The 22424-nt window shown below is 45.2% G+C and overlaps 1 protein-coding gene across 1 annotated transcript in view; it reads right to left on the bottom strand.

Annotated features, from left to right (window-relative positions):
* The window catches only part of DDR2 (discoidin domain receptor tyrosine kinase 2), a 54092-nt gene extending 41459 nt beyond the window's left edge, over positions 1-12633 (bottom strand). Inside the window, exon 1 of the mRNA XM_083507104.1 lies at positions 11986-12633. The gene's annotated coding sequence lies outside the window, so the exon portion shown is untranslated. The remainder of the gene's footprint in view (positions 1-11985) is intronic.
* Positions 12634-22424: the final 9791 nt, after the last annotated feature.

The raw sequence follows: 22424 nt of genomic DNA, 5'->3' as shown, positions 1-22424 counted from the left end.
CGTTTTTACACCAGTAGAATGTGTGCTTTTATTTAGAATGCACCTCTGGGTTATTTGTGGAGCATAGGAATTTATCCACCCCCCCCCTCAAAATCTAGTCCGGCCCCCCACAAGGTCTGAGGGACAGTGGACCGGCCCCCTGCTGAAAAAGTTTGCTGACCCCTGGCTTAACTTCTTGCTCTCACTGAACCAGTAACTTTTCTTGATACTTTTCTTGGCAAGAAGGCAGGCACCATCTTTCCCTAGCTGAGAAATAAGCAATAAGCCCTCGGCTGCGGCCAATTTCCCAATAACCCCTCTAACCCCTCGCAAGCACACAAACCACCCCTTTAAGCATAGCTCAGCTAATTATGCAAAACTTGCTACCAATCCAGGAGCAACCCCCCCCCCCGACAATTAAAAATCCAGAAGCAATGTAAACAAAGAACATAAACAAAGAAAGAGATGCAGAAAGGGAAAAATCTGGAAAGCAGAGCCCATGGCAGCCGATTTCCTCAACAGATTCTTTTTCTGCCTTTGCCTTCTTCATTTTTCTTCCCTCACGTCCCCCCGCCGCCGCCTCAAAAAAAGGGGGGGTTCATTTTTATTTTCTGGTGGTGTTTACATTGTTGGTTTCCCCTAAACAGCATCCCTCCATATTAAAAAGGAAGGTTTTTAAAAAAATAATAATTAAGGAGTCTGTCTCCTTGCTTGCTATCCCTTTTATCCCTTTGATAAAAAGGGAGAGACTGAGGAGATGGGGGAAATGGAGGGGAAATTTAACTGACTGCCTCATGCTGAATTGGAGGTTGTGTACTGTGAGATTGATGGGGAGTGTGTTTGTCCATAAGCAGTGCAAACAAATGTGTGTCTACTCACAAACAAGCCCCACCCAGTTCAATGGGGCTTACTCCCAAGAAAGTAGAAGTAAATTTAGTTGAACTCAGTGGGGCTTATGCATGCATAGAATTCCACTCAGACCTCTGAGTGGGGAAGCAGATGCAACTTGACTAGGAAATCACTTAAACTACTCTTAAATTAAGTGAAAATATATTCAGTATATCATATGGAAGTTTATTTAATGTTTTTACTAAATCTACTACTTCCTTAAATTTTAAATATGCCCACAAAACTGCATAGAACAGTAATATATTCCCCAGAAATCTTTAATGATTTAGTATCAGGGGTCAGCAAACTTTTTCAGCAGGGGGCCGGTCCACTGTCCCTCAGACCTTGTGGGGGGCCGGACTATTTTTTTGGAGGGGATGAACGGATTCCTATGCCCCACAAATAACCCAGAGATGCATTTTAAATAAAAGCACACATTCTACTCATGTAAAAACACGCTGATTCCCGGACCGTCCGCAGGCTGGATTGAGAAGGCAATTGGGCCAGATCTGGCCCCTGGGCCTTAGTTTGCCTACCCATGGTTTAGCTGAAGCAGGGGTACTGAGACATGGGGGGAGATCGTCGCGTGCGCATGATTTCACACGTGTCAGGAGGCTGCAAGGCCCTGGGAGGCCCCCCACCACCACAGGGAGAGTTGGCATGTGAGCTGAAGCATGTTATGAGACATCGTGATATCTCAAAATATTGTGCTATTTAGGTGGTTATACATCACAGTGTTGAAAACTATTGCCCAGCCCTACTCTCTTCCTTTGCACATGAGACATGTTCAAATACTGATCTCCCATTTACACAATACGATGTATCTTGCTCAACTAGCCTGTTGTACAATACGCAAAATTCAGAGGTGCCACCTCTTCTACTTCTTTTGATAGCGTAAGAAATAGAAGTGGAAGCACAACTCGGTTTTGAACCGCTCATCTCCAAAATACCCTGAAGGACTAGTTGGGCTGGAAGCACATGGGATCGATAAATATTTTTCTGCCTACTCCATTGTTTTTTGCTTCTGCTTCCAGTTACTGTTAAAAGCACAGGAGTAATGCCTAAAAAAGAAGCTGGCAGCCTCATTTGCTCATATGGCTGAAACCTATTTCTGGCATATTTGATAGAGCCCCAAGAATTATTTTAAAATTCATTAGAAAGTTTACAATGTGAATACTGAAAGGCAAGAATAGAGAGAATGAAATAAAATCAGCTCCTCAACCTAGAACAATGGAACATTCCATGTGTTTATCCAAAGACACACACTTAAATCATATGACTCAGCTTAGGGTGTTGATTTTTTGGCAAATTTCCTAAAAATAGCTCAAAAACTTCATATATATTTTTTAGTTCAACAACTTTGCCCCACCCCCCTGTGCTATTTTTCTAGAAAAAGAGGTGCCGGAATGCACCAAGAACGAATCACCTCTGGATACAGGTGGGCTGTTATGGGCCCTCATGCTGTTCCCCGCAAGGACCCATTCGTGTGTGTACAAAGCTGAGGGCCACAGGCAATTACATATATTTTTAATCAAAACTTTATTGGAATTTTTGGCATAAAAAGATTAAAGCCAGCAAAGTATGAAAAAGAAAATGCAACAAACCATAGCGCTGTAGTTGCACTGAGTAATACAGAACGTGGTAAGTACCCAGGGACAATACTAAAAGGAGGATTCAGGAAGAACCATGAATTAAGCTGCATCAAAAGAACCACATGTGAGAACTACCACATACACAGACCGCACATTAGTGCCTACCACTCCTCCTAGCCTTGGGATTAAGCAAAACAATAGAAGCGCTACATTCTTTTTTACGTGGGGAAACAGGAACAGGGATTGGGCTGTCCTTCTCTTGAGGACCTATTCCAGATATCAACCCCTCTCAGTGGAACTTCTATCTGCTTCCCGGAGCTCAGTCTCACGGGTCTTCTGGTTGTGGCCTTCCCCACTCACTCAGAAGGGAAGGATTCCTCCCTTAAAGCCTGGCCTCATATTGCATTCCTATGACTCTTCCTCTGGAATTTGCCACAGGAAATTACCCTCCGGTGGCACCTTGTCTGGAAATCTCAGGAGGTATTCACTCACCACTGGCAGCCAATGGTCCACCCAGGAACTGAGGCACGGGAGCCCTTGCTTTGTGTGGGCCTGCGGGAAATTGCCCCCATGGCTTTCCACCCCACAACCCCTGGGCAGCGCTGCAGCTTTTTGCAGTGTTACCAAGTTGTGTGGCTTGTGCAGGATTGGCAAACCTAGCAGTGTAGCAGTCCTGCTACTCCCAGGGATGCCTGTGAAAAGCGCCCGGGCCCTGCTGCCGCCTCTTTGCTGCTCCATTTGCTGGGATCCCAGTGAAGTCTCTGCCACGTGGTGCAGGTGGCTCTCAAAGGGTGGCTCCCATCGCCTTGTAGGCTTATAGTCTCGGGGTGGTGCTGATAATGCCAAGTTCGCAGGTTGGATCCCAATATGAGACAGTGCATATTTCTGCATTGCACTAGGTCAGTGATGGCGAACCTTTAGAGGCCGAGTGCCCAAACTGCAACCCAAAACCCACTTATTTATCACAAAGTGCCAACACAGCAATTTAACTGTATATCTCATTTTTTTCTCTGTGTTTCACATTTCTTCTTTATGACTGCTGTTGTAATAAATAATCCTTCAGAAAAGGTATTGCATTACGATCTTCATTAAATTATATTTCTATTGATATATAATTTTATGGTATAACTCAGTGCTTTTTTTCTAAAAAAAATGTTTAGGGGTGCTCTCATTTTGACTCAAGAAAATCACCACTGGGGGGGGGGGGATAAATACAGTTCAAATTGGGAAAAATAAATACTGTTCAAACTGGGAAAAATAAATAGTGGTACCTCAGTTCTCGAACTACTTGGAAACTGAACACTTCAAACCCGGAAATGTGTGTTCCGGTTTTGGAACTTTTTTTCGGCAGCTGAGCATGCTCTGTTCTGAGTAGAACTTCCATTTTGAGTGCCACACTTCTGTTTTCCTAGTGAGGGAAGGCAGGCTGGGCAGCAAGCAAGCGGGCACCTGCCGCCCTCCAGCGCTGGGTCCCTCTGCCGCTGCCACAACAGCTGACACCCCCTCCTCCAGCTCTGACAGGCCCAGCGCTGAGTGAGGCAAGGCTGGGCCACTGGCAAGCGAGCAGGCAAGAGATGTTGCAGGCAAGTAGGAGTGGGAGGTGCAGGCTCCGTCACACTTTCCATTGAGGGGTTTGCGGCTGCACTCCCCTCAAGGGAGAAGTTTAAAGGAGCCCCCACCTCCTCATCAGAGCCCCTGCAGCCCCGTGAAGGCAGCCAGGCTGAATAGTTGCTGGGGTTGGGGGAGGTGGAGGCAGCCCGGAAGCTGCACCTGAGAGCCCCTGCACCACCTGAAGGCAGCCAGGCGGTCCTCAGCCTGACCCCAGGCCTACTTGCCTGCAAGAGGAGTGGAAGCTAGGGCCCTGCTGGGGCGATGGCACGGTGACCAGAGAGGACTCCAAGTGCCCTCTCTGGCACTGTGCCATAGGTTCGCTACCACTGCACTCGATGGTCCTCAGAGTCCCTTCCAACTCTCTGGTTCTATGTTCAGCAGATGCACAAAATGACTCCTGCTGCAAGCTCTTCTTCTTGGGCCCAACACTCCCTCCTCAGCTGCGCCTCTGCTGGAGGGGCATCACTAGCCAACTTAGATTTTCTGCACAGTTGACTCACCTCCCTTTAGCTTTCTTTCCACTTACAATTTGCCATCACCAGAACTGAGGATATTCATTCTACTTGTTCAGAAGCTTGCTACACCAGTGCAGATCTCATTCCACCTAGATACCTTCTTTCAAGTTTCTATCATTCATGGTTGTGAGTCTTCCATAAGGAAACTTATGGACATGGTCTGCTGAACCCTCCAAAATCTGGTGGAGGCTGGCTAGTCAGACCTCTTTGTGTTCAGCAGCTTCAGGATCCTTTACAGATCCCCCTGCCATCATTGCTGCTGCCCCCACACCTTCAAACCCCAACATCTGGAGGGCACCAGGTTGGCGAAGGCTGGTCTAACATACAGAAGTAAAAAAACAAATGGGAATGACCTTGCAAGGAATACACACACACAAACCTCCAATCTAAACAATGGCCGGCCGTTTACACACCCACCCTTGGTTGTCTGGCAATCCTGGAACCCATGACACTGACTTGATGTGCATTCCTCTCCACAGAGCACAGTTTATTCATTTGGAGCATTTGTGCCCTACTCTTATGCCAGAAAAGCTCCCAGAGTGGCAGCAGCGGAGTGCATGCCCACTTGGCCTGAGGCGCACCCCCGAGGGGGGTGGGGCGCAGAAGGTGACCTCCGTGCACCACAGTTCAGGGTAGGAGAGGGGCAGGGAAGCTGCCGCCCACTCTCCTCCTGCTCTCCACCACTGGGTCAGGGCAGACTCAGTGGTGGAGCTGCTACAGCCAGGCCAAAGCCAAAGAGAGTGGGAGGCAGCTTTGCTGCCCACATTCCCCCTTCTCTCTGCGGCCAGGCGTGCCTTGCTGCGACTGAGGTGGGCTGCTCTCCACCGCTGGGTCAGATGTGACCTGGTGGCAGAGCTGCTGCGGCTGGGTGCAAGGTGTGCTGTGGCTGAGGAGGGTGTGGCAGCGCTGCCGCCCACTTCCTGTTCTCAGCCTGACCTGCTGGCGGAGCTGTGCCAGGCATGAACGCCACAGCCAAGGGGCAGCTCCTCCTTGTGCAAAGCCAGGCTCCGATGAAGGAACCTGTTTGCGCCCCTCACAAAATTGTGCCGGGGCCAAGGCCCCCACAGCCTCCCCCCATGCTATGCCTCTGCAGAGGGGTTCACGTATCATCAGTTTTTAAATGACAAGGCCTGGCTGTAGGCTTACCATCTAAAAGGCATGGCTCATGAGGAAAGGGGCAGGGAGGGAAGCGAGGAAAAGCTCACTTTGGTGCCAAAACGTAGGGCTTATCCACACTTGCCTTTTGCCCTGCTTTTTCCAGGCACTGCTCCACCCTTTAAAGCTCCCTGTCCGAGTGTTTGTGTTTTTGCCCCAAAGCTTTCCCTGCGAAAACTTGCTCCTTAGAACTCAATCAGAACAAACATCAATTTGAGTTTTCCATGGATAGCTGTTTGCTTTCATTAAGCTTTAAAGAACAGGAAAGCTCTGGAGCAAATGAGGTGGGAGGGGAGGGTGCTCAGACATGGAGCTTTAAAGAGAGGACCTGAATGTTGAACAGCAGTTCTTAAAATGAGAAGATGGAATGGAAACAGATCACGGGTAGAGGCACCTGATGGAAGGAGGCCTGCTTCTCATTTCTCCCACTGTGGGAGCCTGACGGAATGGCTGCTAACCAGATGGCAGGGGAGGAGGAAGAAGCAGTCCAATCTTGCTGGCTTTTCAGAGCTCACCCATATGCCTGCTTGTTCTATACCTAGAAATCCGAGAGGTTTTCTGCTTGTCCCACCACTTTCCCTGGGAAAACACCCTCTTTACTGCTGATTTGGATCCGATTCAGCGGTAAACTGTGGCTTTCCCCAAGAGAAAGTGGCAGGGCAAATGGAAGTGTGGATATACCCTCAGTTGCAACAGAAATACTAACCAAGAGAGTATTGTGGCACTTTTTGGTTTTTGATACAACAGACTAACATGGCTCTTTGGATCAAACTAAGAAGTCAATCACATGCTGACAACAACAAAGAGTTGTGTTTTTAAGCACTGGGAAAATGCAGTTGGCCTGAACAGAATTCCATCTGGATCCCCTGTAATAACGAAGTAAGTCCTGCAGGGGGGGGGGCACACACACTAAAAGCAATCCTTTGCAAAGACTTAGGGCAGGTTTAAATAAAAAAATTCCTTCCAGTAGCACCTTAAAGACCAACTAAGTTAGTTCTTGGTATGAGCTTTCGTGTGCATGCACACTTCTTCAGATACCGTGCATGCACACGAAAGCTCATACCAAGAACTAACTTAGTTGGTCTTTAAGGTGCTACTGGAAGGAATTTTTTTATTTTGACTATGGCAGACCAACACGGCTACCTATCTGTAATTAGGGCAGGTTTGTAAACCTCCCTAATGTATCAAGCTGAATGCAGCCCCCCAACCATCACCTACGGTTATAGTGAAACTGACAGGGGGACAAATAGAAGAAGACACCTTCACCCCTGTATGGCTCCCCTTTATCACATACACAGCCCAACAAGACAATGACAAAAATCCACCAACAGCATACAAATCAATATGGCTAACCTGATCCAAAACACCCACCCACCCCCCTCACACATGAAAACAAAGACCACCACAGCCAACCACACATGAATAACCACACCCTGGGCCAACCCCAACCTCTCTCACCACCAAAGGAACACAAGTGAACAGCAAAGAACCTGCACAAGCAACGCTGACACAAAACCCCACATATAGTAAGTAAAACAGAAACATCGCCACCCGACCTCACCCCCACCCGTCTCTCCCCCCTCCACCTCTTTCCCCCTTTTCTTCCTAATGTCTCAACAAATGAAACTGATATGTAAAAATGTTACATGGGGGGGGGGGGGAATACGAGAGAGACATTGCGCACACTTTTGTAAATCAAGAAAATCTTCATTCAACCTGTGGGCATAGTGAGCTCCTAGTGGTCATTAAACATGACCAGGGCTTCATTTGGTTTGGGTTGTCTTATGTCTTAGTTAAGCCCTATTCAGGCATCCAGGAGACTGTGTGAGAGCACAAACTGGGGGGGGGGGGCAGCTGGAGGGCACCCATGCTGGCCCCACTCCCAACATCTCTGTGCAGGCTGCACCCTCCTCTTCAGTTCTTCAAGCGTTTCGTGTGAAGGTCCGAAGGGACATCCTAAAGATGTTCTGCTAAATGTGCATACAAGCTGCCTTTCGGACCTTGCATGGGGTTGGAATGCGCAACAGTGGGGATTATAGGAGCAGGAGTGTTAAGGGTGAGAGACCAGTCTGTGCTCTCCTGTGCCTTCTTTGACCACCTGAACAGGGCTACATTGCGAACTCAAGTGGGGTAAACAACACCTTTCTTTCCAGGTGCTATAAAAAAGAAGAAGAAACTGCTCTGGATCTTGGATCTAGCTCTGGCAGTCCTAGAGCCATCTAGGCTACATTTGGTAAGGATGCCACACTTCCTCTTGTCAAGCCGCCTTCCCTTGGGGGAAATAGCTCTTTAATGCTCAATCGGAGCAAACAGCAATTTGGGTTTTCCCTGGATTGCCATTTGTTCTGATCTATCACTAAAGAGCAGGATTTCCCTTGGAAAGGAGCAGGCTAAAGGTAAACAGCTCAGACCAGTTCTTTCTAAGCATGGCACAAGTGCAAATGTAGACAAGCCCTCATTATTTGTAGGAAGGACAACCTGTTTATTCATAATTCATCCTGATTTGTTTTCACAAAGGTTATGCAGGAACCTTTAATACACTTTAAATGTGCAAACAAAGTTTTGGTATGTGCTTGAAAATCCCCTAGCCCCCCAAATATACTGACAGTCTAGACTCTAGAGGTACTTTGGGTTTATACAATTAAATATTTTATTAAATTTCAAGGGGGGAAAAAGCATAAACATAAACATTTTCAAAACAATTGGTTTCCCCCCTGTCCCAGTTTGCAAAATTAAGTGGGATTAAAGTGCTCTGTTGCCCTGACACAAGAAATCCACTTTTATTTTTTAAGAACTGGGCCTTTTTCAGTTTAGAAAGCGACAGGGAAATGCACTGAAAAGTACAGTTGTACCTTGTTTATTGAGCAGCTTAGTTGCCTAACAAATTGGATGCTGAACGCCACAAACCCAGAAGTAAGTGTTCCATTTTTTGGAAGCTGAACTTCTGACATGGCTTCCACTTGAGTTCAGGAAGCTCCTGCAGCCAATTGGAAGCTGTGTCTTGGTTTTTGAACAGTTTCAGGAGTCGAACGGACTCCCAGAACAGATTAAGTTCGATAAGCAAGGTACGACTGTATTGGATGAACAAATGATTAATGAGAAGACATTTAAATACCCCACAAACAAATAAGAACAAATGCTCAGTAAATGACTGCATATGATCTAGCCTCTGCATAAACTTTGTGCAAGCAAATCAGAATAAATACTCAATTAAAAAATAATACCCTAAATGAAATGTTTAGAAGGGACAGAGCCCTGCTGAGGTCTAAAGCAGCAGTCAAACTCCATTAAAAAGTATTCCACATATTCTAAAACATCACTGAGAATAGAATAACATTTTACTAAAGACTGCATTGCTATACATTCAGTCACTCTGTAATTCCTGAACAATTTCTCCCTTTCCCTATTACATACTAAAAGTACAGAACGTAAGAAATTTCCAGAAGAAATCATCTGGCTATTGAGTGTTGAGTGTTTGGCAGCAATATGTAAACTCAGAAAACAGAACCCCCCCGTTTTTTTAAAAAGATTCAATCCTTTGTAGCACACACACACAAATTACTTATCCCCTATTTTAGGGCCCACATCAGCTGGGGCATCGTCCTTTTAGAGGCACATACATTAAGTAAAAGTAAGGTAAAGGACCCTGGAAGGTTAAGTCCCGTTGAATTTAGCGATGGGGTTGCGGCGCTCATCTCCCTTTCAGGCCAAGGGAGCCGGCATTTGTCTGCAGACAGCTTTCCGGTTCATGTGGCCAGCAGGACTCAACCGCTCTGGACCCCGTGGCGGAAGCCAGAGCGCACCTACATTGCATACATTAGCAGTTACCGTATTTTTTGCTCTATAAGACGCACCAGACCACAAGACGCACCTAGTTTTGGGAGAAGGAAAACAAGAAAAAAAATATTCTGAATCTCAGAAACCAGAACAGCAAGAGGGATCACTGCACAGTGAAAGCAGCAATCCCTCTTGCTGTTCTGGCTTCTGGGATAGGTGTGCAGCCTGCATTCGCTCCATAAGACGCACACACATTTCCCCTTACTTTTTAAGAGGGAAAAAGTGAGTCTTATAGAGCAAAAAATACGGTAACTGAAAATGGGGATTTGGCTGAAAAGCCACGAGGGGCTCTTTGCTCCTGGACAGAATGCCCCTTAGAGGCTTGGTGGGGAAAGAATGCTGGGAATTGTAGTCTCCCTTGGTTGCACTTCCATACTAAGGATTAGGCACTTGGCAGCAATCTGCTCCATTCTAAACAAATCTAACAGGAAGGATTTGAGTTGCTCTGAGCTCAGTTTGCAGCTTGACAAAACCAGGGGTCTCTCCAAGTCAAAACTGCAGAAAATTGACTGCAGTATCATGAAAACTATTTTAGAATACCTATGCTAAGGAAAACATCCTTTGGCAGCATTGTTAGTGCTTCTCCTCGAGTGGAAGGGCGAGGCTGCATTTGTTGATTTGCAAAGGTGAGATTATTATTATTGCTATTATCATTATTATTTTTATTCATGGTATTTTTATCCACCTCCATCATTCTGCCCGGAAACTGAGGTCCAGCGCCGAGGGCCTTCTGGCGGTTCCCTCACTGCAAGAAGCAAAGCTACAGGGAACCAGGCAGAGGGCCTTCTTGGTAGTGGCGCCCGCCCTGTGGAATGCCCTCCCACCAGAACAGAAAAATAACTACCAGACTTTTAGAAGACATCTGAAGGCAGCCCTGTTCTGGGAAGCTTTTAATGTTTAATAGGTTATTGTATTTTAGTGTTTTGTTGGAAGCTGCCCAGAGTGGCTGGGGGGACCCAGCTAGACGGGTGGGGTATAAATAATAAATTATTATTATTATTCATGGTATATCAAAACACGACAATCTGCCTTATTACCAAAACTGCATTTTCTCATAATATTAATGTTTTCTAAAGCATTTCTTAAGGGTGGACCATCTGGGCAGCGCGGAGCCTGCGGGCACCCAAGCCACCGTGTCGCTCCCAGGAGAGACGGGTGGCTCAGGCGTGCTGCAGGCCCCGCAATGAGTGCCGCCCGGCATTTTGTCACCCCCCTCAGTGGTGACACCCGGGGCAGACTACACCTCCCGCATCCCCTTCCTCCACCCCTGTCTACACCAATGGCCATGATAACTACGGCCATTTCTTATGGCTTTATCCTGTGTTCTTCTTTGGTCTGTCCTGAAACTACTGACCATCAGTTCTACTGGGGGGACAAGTTTTAGGGTCAAGTCTCAAGAGGAAGAAAGCATTCTCTATCCACTTTCTCTACACCAAGTATAAGATATTATTGTAATGTATGCTACTTTATGTTACTTTTTATGTACCCCGGGACTTTTTCACTCACTACACAACAGCAAATGTGAATATACACTTAACAAGGAATTGGAGTCAATCCCTGATGAGAATGCAAACAAAGATGGCTTATATTTATGTGTGTAATTTGAGGCACGTTCTTAAATCATTTGAGAGCTACACCTAAAACAAGTCACGTGTGTAGTGGCCTTTGTCATTTGGAGATGCATGTGCCCGTGCAAATGTAAAACGAAAAATCACATTCAGATTCTGTAACTAGCAGAATTAAAGGTCTCCCTTCGCTCTCCCAGCCAGGCCTTCCTGAATCACGGCTCCAGAAGAAGGGAAATAGCACGGTTCTGTTGCAAGACCTCTGGGCCTTGGGGCTTTTCAGAGGTTGGACCAGCTGCCTTTGCTCGGATGAGCTGTCGGCGCCACCAACAAAAGGAGGAGCAGTAATGAAAAACAGGGTTGTCACGAGGCACACACACACGCGTCCGATTAAAAAAAAAGGGCTGTGTATGTTATAGCCTCCCAACGGAAGCACTTTTACACAAGTTGCAACCCTCAACTCTTGAATAACTTCTAATTTATAAGCCGCGGAAGCTAAAAGGGCCTGCCATCTCCATTTTCCTCTAGCTCCAAAGCCTCCTCTTTGAAAATGCCTCCCATTTTTCATAACCGTCACGGGAATCTGTAATCAAGCACTTTGGCCTGGCATGCAAACAATCTTTAAATATATATATATACTTAATTCTACGTATGAAAGGTCTGCCTGGAAAACGTACCCTTCTATCCCCTCGCTTCGTACTCTTATTTCCCCGCTTTACGCCATTCCAAACTGGACTAGTCTTTGTTTGAGGGAAGGAGGCGATCTGCCTTGCTACTTCTTGGCTCAGATGGACGAGAAGGGGGAGACCCTTCTGTTTTTCAAAAACATCATAAAGTCCATACCTGGATGCTAAGATGAACTTTTAGGGGAAGAAGACGGGAGGTTTTCAGAAGTTTAATCCACTGGGTTAAGGGGAGCGGGCAGATTCCTCTTTCTCGCCCTAGATGGAGAGGCCGGGCTGGAAAGAAACTTCTTCAGGCTGATGCAAGATGCCTTTGCAAGCGATTTAGCATTCTGAGGATTCCTGGGCCCTGGCCAGAAATCCCACAATCCAACATATTTCACATTTGGTTTCAATTAGGGAACGAGAAGGGGGAAGAAAGTCACCAATTGGAGCTGGCTCTTTGCAGGCTTTTTTCTTTCACTCAAGGAAACTTGAGCTAAACTATAATTTATGGCAAAACTCATTCATTGCAAGCAGAGGGACGCTGTAGCAAACAGGCTCCAGGGATCTACGCAGTCCGCTTTTTTATATTAAAAGTATGCTTCGTGTTTTATTTTTTATTTGACCCAAATGACAGGATTTGGCATGTTTTACTGGCTTGCAAAGCGTCAATGAATAAGCTGAGAGAAAAATATCAATATGGGTGACTGATGAGCTGTAAGGTGTTTTTAACATAAATATTAGCAACATGACTTCCCCCCCACCATTTTTACACGGTGGGATTGCAGATGGTGGAGTGATAATAATGGTTCAAGTAGCAAGAGACTAGGCATCCGTCAGGAACATATTGTTGCAGGCCACCCCAGTCTCTGAGCGGTGAGAGATTCCAGGGGTTCGAGGGTTTTACCCAGGGTTCAGTTTTCTTGGAACGAGAGTCAGCAGAGAATGTGGTGTGCTTATGATATATGGCTTATTTACATATATATACCGTATTTTTCGCTCTATAACACGCACCAGACCATAACACACACGTAGTTTTTAGAGGAGGAAAACAAGGAAAAAAAATTCTAAACGAAATAGTGGATATATGATTTTTGTGGTTCATGCTGTGGCCACAGACATGTGATCTGACAGTGAGTTTGGAGTAGCCCAATGCAAAAATCCTGAGGATCCATGTGGATCCATGCTTTGTAACCACGGAGGAGGGAAGGAAAGGGAACTATGGATTCTCTGCTCACGACTGCAGCAGATCCCCCCCCCCCGCCACCCGCAGGCATTCGCTCCATAACACGCACAGACATTTCCCCTTACTTTCTAGGAGGAAAAAAGTGAGTGTTATGGTGCAAAAAATACATACAACCTGATACCTAACATGGAGAAGGCTCCCAGTATTAACACCCCAAGCAGTCTTGCTTCCCTCATAGTCACAGTCTTGAATTCCCGCAGAAATCAAGCATGGCTCTCACTCGGACTTCTGCCTGCTTCTCTCCTAGCCTACTGGTGTCGGACCACCAGTCAGGTGAGGGAGGGAGGGAGGGAGGGAGGGTCCCACCCACTTGCCCTCTGGCACAGGGCAACGTCTTTTGTTATACCAATGGCTGTCCTTAGAACCATTCACTCACAAAGAAACACACCCAACTAGTTCAACAGTTGAGTCCTCCATCAGATTTCAACCCTTGCTGGACCCAGAACCCCAGGGATTAGAAGGGACTTGGGCATCATACAGACTGACCCCCCCCCCCAAATTCATAACAATATCTAGGACAATGGTTCCCAACCTTTAGGAATAAACAGACTACATTAACTCGAGAAAATAATGACGACAAAAAACTGTAGTGAACTCAGTAATGCTGTTAAATGAAGTCTCAAATGTACTGAAATCAAAGAAGCAGCAAAATCCACTGCCCACCCCATTGAGCCCACTAATTAACAACCCAAGCTATTAATCCTGAAAGAATACATTTATTCAAAAATATAAATACATTTATTTATTTCCCCAATATACCCACTGATCAACTCAATTAATCAATTCAAAAAGATATGAAAGATAAATTTACCTATAATTATGAATTCATTTAATTCCCTGTATGTAAACAAAATGTATTTATTTATTCCCAGTGAACTCAGCTGAAGTAATCCCCAAAAGAATTAAAATTAAAACTTTAATTGCCACTCATATTTCCTTTGTGTAGACTCAGGAATATCAATCGTATACTTCAGTGAAATCATGGGAGGGGTTTTTCTAGCTGCCCCCCCTCCTTGGCTCTTGGAAGCCTTTTAAGAAGTTGTTGCAGGAGAGGGGCTGTTTCTGAGTCTAAGGGGAAACTGTGAGGTCCCCTTGTTATTTCTGCTTTTGAATGCTGCATGTTGTTTAAGTAATCTTGTTATATTAATAGTATTAAATTTTGGGAGTTATTTTTTTATTATTTTTTTGTATGTTATAGTGTTGTTGCACACCATCCCAGTCTCCTAGAGGTGCAAAATCCCAGGGGCTCCAGACATTTACACAATTTTTGTGTTTCCTTTGGAATGAGGGGCAGTAGAGACTGTGGTGTCTTCAGGATATCTGGTGTATTTACACATATATACAACCTGGGCCTATGATGGAGGGGTTCACAACATTAACACCCTAAGAGGGTCTTGCTTTTCCCATAGCCACAGCCTTGGATTCCAGAAGAAATTAGGCATGGCTCTGTCTCTCAGCCTGCCAGCGTCCAGCTTCCAGCTCCCCAAACAACTCTCAACTCTGCCTTTGTCTTTCTAGTTACCACTCCTTTTCTGTCTGGCACAGAGTCACTTCCTTTGTTCCCGTAATGACCCACGCTTAGAGGGCCATTACCTCATCAGGAAGCTATCCTGGCTACTCCAGGAATTTGAATCCTTGCTTAGACAAATCCTTTGCTAGATGCAGGAATTTGAAGGGTCTCTGCATACAGTGTAGCCCCTTCTTCTGAACCACAGGCCCAAAGAAGGGCTTGTGAGAGTGGCTGGGTGCAGGGATACCAAAGAAGGTTGCCAAAGACACCAGTTCTAGTGCTTTATTAACTAAAGGTGTAGATCAGCCTGCCAGGTCTTCCAGGCTTTGCAGACACGGGCGGGACGGGCACTGCAGCCAGGAGATGGCTTCTCCGCACCCAAGCAAAAGCAGCAGACATCCCTTTGGCCAGGACTTCCCCTCACTATCCACCTGACCAGGTGAGGGCGTAGCGGCAAATACCCAAGTCTTACAGATAGCTCCCCTTTCTGGGCTCAGAGCCCAGCACCCCAAACCCACAGACAAGGATAGCCAGCCAATCAGTGTATATCAAAGCAAGTGACTACAAACATATATGAGCTGATTGCTACAACCACCACCAATTAATTGTGAGGTTAGATTGACTTTCAAAATGGCGAAGCTTCTGGAACACTTCGTATTTGGTTCAACACACCCCTCCAGCTCATAACAATATTTTTGTTTTGCTATGTTATTATGGAATCATTTTTGTAGTGTTTGTATGAAATGCACCCGTTTCTTTATTGTAAGTCACTTTGAGTGTGATGTTTTTTGTAAAAAAAAGCAGCATAAAAATAAAATGAATGAAATCCCTCATCCCTGTAAGCAAAACTATTTATGTATATAATTAATCTATTTATTATTTGTCTTTGTGGTTTTTCTTTAATAAGCCAATGGGCATGAGAAGCAAATGCTACTCAGAACAACAGACAGCCCCAAATGGTCTGCCCCCAAAGCCAGAACCCCCAAGGAATCAGGCAACCTCCATTCACATCATTTATCCCAACAAAGCACCAGAAGTAAACCCCAATAATGCCAAAAACTAAGGATCCTGAAGGTAACCATTAATTAGGAGGCAGAAAACCCACCAACGACCCACAGGGCAGAGCCCATGGAAATAAAAATAGGTGCAGTGTAAAGGACCGCAGGCCTCCTCATGCAAAGCTGCAACGCCAAAACCCACTGCACTCCCATGCCTTGATGTCCAGCTCTTCTAAGTACACCTCACACCAAACACCAATGGAGGTTAGTGGGGAAAGCACACGTGAAAGCTACCGGACTGTCTTCCTGCGCTTTCCAGTAGTCACAAGCTTCAGAGATCGTATGGCGCTCCTGGGGGTTCTGCTGTGAAGAAGGAGAGGGAAGGCAGGCGAAATCCATCCAGCGCTGGCTCACAGACCCTGTGAGATAACTTAGGGGTCCACAGCCCCACAGGCTGAGAACCACTGACCTAGGGAGAACGTTCTCATGCTGAAATATCAGCTGGATCCTGGGAACACCTCATGCTGCTCAGAGAGCTCAGCTAGATATTTGCAAATGTTCAAAATGCTCCAAGATGTGAAGCTTTGCAGAATTCTGAACTTAAAATTATGTTGCCTAAGGATTCATAACCTCAGTGTTTTTAGACTTGCTGGCATCTCTTGATTGTGTGGAATCTGCAGGCATTAAGTAACAAATTTCATCCACCATCCATTGTCAGATACCGAAGATGCGAACGGTCAAATCTGACATTTTCTCATGTGCAGTTCCCAAGTGTCAGGGCTGGGCTTTGGACAGCTGCCAAGCAAGGACCCAGGTGAAGCAGCTGTTGCCCTGGGAATCTTTTTAGTCCTCCGAGAAGGAAGGAGGCAAAGGGGTGTCTGGGAAGCCCTGCAGACCGGGAGCCCTCTGGCCTCTCAGCCACATGCAGATCTGTGGTCAAATACTGCATTTACTCAACCATACAAAGACCTTTTTCTTTTCCCAAGGTTTTAAACATTGCTAATGTCCAAAGTGTCTAATTATTTTAAGCTGTTGTTGATTGGAGATTTTCTTTTCTTTTCTGGTGCTCTTATATTGTTTTATTTGGTTAGCAGTATCTATGAAAATAAATTAACAATATGTTTTAGTAATAGGATAGTAAAGAGCATGCTTTCTGACACAGTGCAATACTATACATGACTCTTCATCATCATCATCATCAAATTTTATTTGTACCCTGCCCTCCGCGGCCAGAGCCAACCTCACTGCAGCTGACATCCTAAAACTAACACAGTATACAGAAGTACCGTATTTTTTGCACCATAACACTCACTTTTTTCCTCCTAGAAAGTAAGGGGAAATGTCTGTGCGTGTTATGGAGGAAATGCCTACGGATGGCATGCCTACAGATTTTCCTCCTCTAAAAACGACGTGCGTGTTATGGTCGGGTGCGTGTTATAGAGCGAAAAATACGGTAAATCTCCTTGCGTTAAATGGGGCTTTCTCCCAGAGGTCTGCATTGCCATCACGCTTTGAGTCAGGATATGTAGGTTGCAGGCTTTTGCTACTCTATCATGAGGGAAATGCTCTCCACATGCGCTCAGAGTGCTTCTGTGTTGTTATAATTTTTACTTATTTATTACATGGATAGTGAAAACCTCTATCGCTGCCGCTCTTGTTGAGCAAAGCAGCCCAGCCAGTTCCAGTCAGAGAACCTTCGGCCTGCCCCCCACCTATCTATAAAAAGGAGGAAAGTCTGGTAATTACCAGAAGCTTTGTTATTGTTGTTATTAATATTATTATTATTAATTAAATTTATATTCTGCCCTTCTTCCCCAAAGAGCCGGGGCATCAAGCTTTTCTCTTATATTTTGTCCAGTATAACTCATATTATTTAAAAATAGTATTTTAATAAACATTCTCTATTGAAAAATTCAGCATAATAAATCAACTACAGTGGTACCTCGGGTTAAGTACCGTATTTTTCGCTCTATAACACGCACCCGACCATAACACGCACATAGTTTTTAGAGGAGGAAAATCCGTAGGCATGCCACCCGTAGGCATTCCCTCCATAACACGCACAGACATTTTCCCTTACTTTTTAGGAGGGAAAAAGTGAGTGTTATGGTGCAAAAAATACGGTACTTAATTTGTTCTGGAGTTCCGTTCTTAACCTGAAACTGTTCTTAACCTGAAGCACCACTTTAGCTAATGGGGCCTCCTGCTGCCACCGGAGCACAATTTCTGTTCTCATCCTGAAGCAAAGTTCTTAACCTGAAGCACTATTTCTGGGTTAGCGGAGTCTGTAACCTGAAGCGTATGTAACCTGAGGTACCACTGTATACAAACAAAGGTTTTAGGATCTAAGTGTCTTTATTTCAGTACAGGATTATATTTCAATTCAGATTACAGAAAGATTGGGGATACAGGGGACACACCACTGAAGGGAATCATACAAAAATGAGCATTGAAAATAATTATTTTATTTTATTGATTTCCCCCAAACATGTACATATTATGAATGAATAAATAATATATTTCTGCCCAGTGATGAAAGCCTGGTATTTTTCAGACTGATGTATATTTTCCAAAAAAATGAATATGTTTTTTAGAAAGTGGCAAAAATTGTGGTAGCATAACTCTGAAAGATTTTTAGTTGCAGGGACTCCCATATATTGGATACTGTCAAATCTTAACATCAAATTAGGTGCACTTTCCTGATGTCTTTATTAAGAATAAGACAAATTTACAAGAGGCAGCCAGGTTTCACATAACTGATTTCTATATTCACTACCTTATGGAAGCCAGTGAGCCATTCCAAGCTCAGTCTCTAGCTGGGGATCCTATGCACAAAGCTTCTTTAATATCTTACCGTATGGGATTTTCTTTTACATTTCGCCACATACAGTGTCTCGTACTGAACATTAGCAAACTGTGAAAAAGACTCTGAATTGAAAGTGAAGACGCTGTATGCACTTTCCCTTGTTTCTTTATTTTGTAACACAATAAAATCTTCAATAGAAACTAATTTAAAAAACCAAACATTTTTCCACCCTTGCTATTCTCCGCTGGTTTAAGGGGTAACAATACACTTAAATTTGGGAAGCAGAATAGATATCTATAGAGGGGGGAGGGAAGTAGCAAAAGTTACTGAATAAAATTCCTAGCTATAGAAGCAGCATCCTTAAGCTTTGCTGATCAACTCACACAGCACAGTCCAGTGCAGGAAGAATAAACTATTTTACCACATCAAAGTACCAAGAACTTAGACGTGTTCTGCCACCTTAAGCCTGAATTGTGGAAATGCTTTTTTATCCCACTTAAAGGTGTTGATTAACCTAGCAATATAGTTAAATGTTGTTGTGTAGTCACTGTGCTTATTTTGCATATACAGTGATACCTCGGGTTACATACTCTTCCGGTTACAGACTCCGCTAACCCAGAAATAGTGCTTCAGGTTAAGAACTTTGCTTCAGGATGAGAACAGAAATCGTGCTCTGGTGGCGCGGCGGCAGCAGGAGGCCCCATTAGCTAAAGTGGTGCTTAGGTTAAGAACAGTTTCAGGTTAAGAACAGACCTCTGGAACGAATTAAGTACTTAACCCGAGGTACCACTGCATATGCTTAACTGCAAGTGCTGCATTTTGTATCTTTTTGCATTTCACTTTCAAGTCCCCTCTCCCCTGCCATGTGCTTATACCTGTCAACTGAGGGTAACTCGAGGCATCGAAAAAAGACTCTTCTTTGCAAACATATATAGGGTGCCACAAACCCCTGCAACAGATGGCTACCTCTCTGAATTTTTTCCCATGTAGCTATCATTTTTATAAATAAATTTGTGACTGATGTCAGTCTAACCCTTTTAGAAAGTCACCCAGGCTAGATCCCATCACTCCAACTTGCAGGAATGGGACTTTATATATTTTTTAATGTTGTGTGCCTTGAATATAGGTTGTTTTCGATTATGTCAAGCAAAGGAGCATATTGCTAAAAAGTAGCAGTGTTCTCTCCTTGCTCCCCCAGGAAATCTTTGCTGGTTCCTTTTTCTACTGCCAAATGGTAATTTGTTAGTTCCCACTTATTATGCATACCCCCAACTCAGCTCAAACCAAAAGAGCAACAGTTTCCCCCATGTTCATATGTGTCAGATTCTACAGTGGGCTTTTTCTCAAACAAGGGATGCCTGCACCCATTCAAGAGTGTAGGAAGTGAGTACATCAGGCCCAACTCCTACTCGCATCCAGGGGCAGAGGAAGGGGGGTGCGGTGGAGGTGGTCTGAGCTGGGTGTCACCACTGAGGGGGGTGACAAAATGCTGGACGGCACTCACCGCAGGGCCTGTAGCGCGCCTGAGCCACACATCTCTCCTGGGAGCGACAGGGTGGCTTGGGCGCCCGCAGGCTCCGCGCTGCCCAGACAGTCCTCCCGTTGCCTCCCCCCCAGCTGTAGGGCGGCTGAGTGGGAGGAGGCAGCCAGACTCCGGAGGCCCTGCGGAGCGTCCTGCTCTGACTCACCCCACCCCTGGGCACAGGGCACGTGCACCACCCCAGGTGCCCAACTGGCTTGCTCCGCCGGTGCTCCCATCAGCTCCAGCCAGTGTCGCCTGTGGTCAGGGATGAAAGGAGCTGTCATACAACATCTGGAGAGCCAAAGGGCTATCAGGAGCCAGCTTTCCCACTACACTGACAATTTACTCCCAATGAAGTTGGAACAGCTGTTGTTGTTGTTGTCATTTTTTACACCAAAGTGTCTCAGAGCAACTTACAAAATAGATAAAAGAAACAAGGAACATTAAACCCAAGTCAAAAACAGCAAGATGAAACCTAAGAATGAGCACAAAAGAGGTCACAAACAGCACAAAGAGAAGCCACAAACACAACCCTTAAGGGGTTTTTTTATTTGCCAAGGGTAAATAAAAAATGTTTTTGCCTGATGCCTAAATAGACAATGATGGCACCAGGCGTTCTGCCCCAGGGAAAGTATTGCTAAGTGGGGAGCCAGCAGTGAAAAGGCCAGTTCTCTTGTCACCCCCCTTGGAGGAGGCACACGGAGAACGGCCTCAGGTGGTTCATGCAGTGTCAGAGTTGGTTCATCTGAGGCCTGGTGGTCCTTCAGATATCAGCCATCAGTGTTCGAAATTCGCCAGGCGCATTGTGCAACTGATGTGGGTCCAATTGCAACCATGTGGAGATCTGTGGCTGCCAGGTCTTTACCTGGCTGGGCCCTCCAGCTTTTTTAAACAGGTAAGCAGACGAGCTTATTTACTGCATTTATATTTCATATTTTTCTGAAATATTTTCCTTGAAGCTTGAAATTGTTTTATTCTAAATTGTTTTAGTTGATGTTTTAATGTATTTGTAAACCACTTTGATATTTTTCCCCTTTAAAATATAAAGCAGTATAGAAATGAAATAAATAATAATAATAAATTCCTTTTTTAAAAAAGGCACCAAACATTCAGTTGTGGTGCCTATAACCTAGGTTTTAGGTGCCATTTGGTTTCTAACACTGTGTTTTTATAATGTTTATTTGGATAATTGAAAATGGCTTGTTTTTAATGCAGGCTTGCTATTTATCATGAGGACCAGAGGGAGCTATGTCTGATTATTGCATTTTAAAAAAACATCAACAACACTGAAGAGCTTCAGAAAATTAAAAGATTTGTTAAAGTAGGAGGAGCAAGCTTGGAAAAAATGCTAACTCTGATAGATCCCCAGAGAGTCACATCCTGAACTCAAGAATCATTCAGATTCATCTGCTCTTGTCTCAAAGAATGAGCTTCTCTTCCAGTTCCATGACAGAGGTGTCAAACAGGCCAGCCATGATTTTACTATGGCTCCACCTGCTTAAGAGCAAATTCTTGCTTTCTCTAAGACAGGATGAAGCCACACCACAGGTAGCTGGCTAAGCCTATAGGTAATGATAATCAGACAGCAAAGACTGCAAAACATGGGGAGAGTTGTGTCTGCCATATAGGCAAATACAACCAATTTTGTTCCAAAGGCAGAAGTTTCCCTTTCATCAAAATGAGGAATGGTGGGAGCCCCCCCCCCCACTCTCAAGGACCTGCTCCACAACTCCAATTTATAAAGATTATAATCCAAGTTAACGAGATCCTCTTGCAATTAGAGGTCAAGAGATATGTAAAAGTCAGTGCTTTATATGATTCAGCCACATGGTGGAGCAATAAACAAAGATTAAAGAAGTCATGATAGCCGGCTCTGAAAAGCTGGGATGGTTTGTGTCTTCAAAGGCATGGCAGTGTGGCTTGAAGTTAATGACTTGTAACACCTCACAGTCATCATCATAATATAATAATAATAATTTATGATTTATACCCAGCCACTCTGGGCGGCTTCCAACAAAATATTAAAATAAAATAGTCTGTCAAACATTAAAAGCTCCCAGAACAGGGCTGCCTTCAGATCAGTGGCGTAGCGTGGGGGGTGCAGGGGGGGCCGGCCGCACCAGGCGCAACATCTGGGGGTTAGGGGGCGCAAATCCACGGGTTAGGGGGCGCAAATCCACGGGTTAGGGGGCACAAATTACTTGCCTTGCCCCGGGTGCTGACAACCCACGCTACGCCACTGCTTCAGATGTCTTCTAAATGTCAGGTAGCTGTTTATCTCTTTGACATCTGGTGGGAGGGGGTTCCACAGGGCGGGTGCCACTACCAAGAAGGCCCTCTGCCTGGTTCCCTGTAGCTTTGCTTCTCGCAATGAGGTAACCGCCAGAAGGCCCTCAGCGCTGGACCTCAGCGTCCAGGCAGAACAATGGGGGTGGAGGCGCTCCTTCAGGTATACTGGGCCGAGACCGTTTGGGGCTTTAAAGGTCAGCACCCACACTTTGAATTGTGCCCGGAAACATACTGGGAGCCCATGTA

Source organism: Podarcis liolepis (assembly GCF_965112155.1).
Source record: "Podarcis liolepis genome assembly, chromosome: 6".
Classification (NCBI taxonomy): domain Eukaryota; kingdom Metazoa; phylum Chordata; class Lepidosauria; order Squamata; family Lacertidae; genus Podarcis; species Podarcis liolepis.
This window is presented reverse-complemented; position numbering and strand designations above follow the sequence as displayed.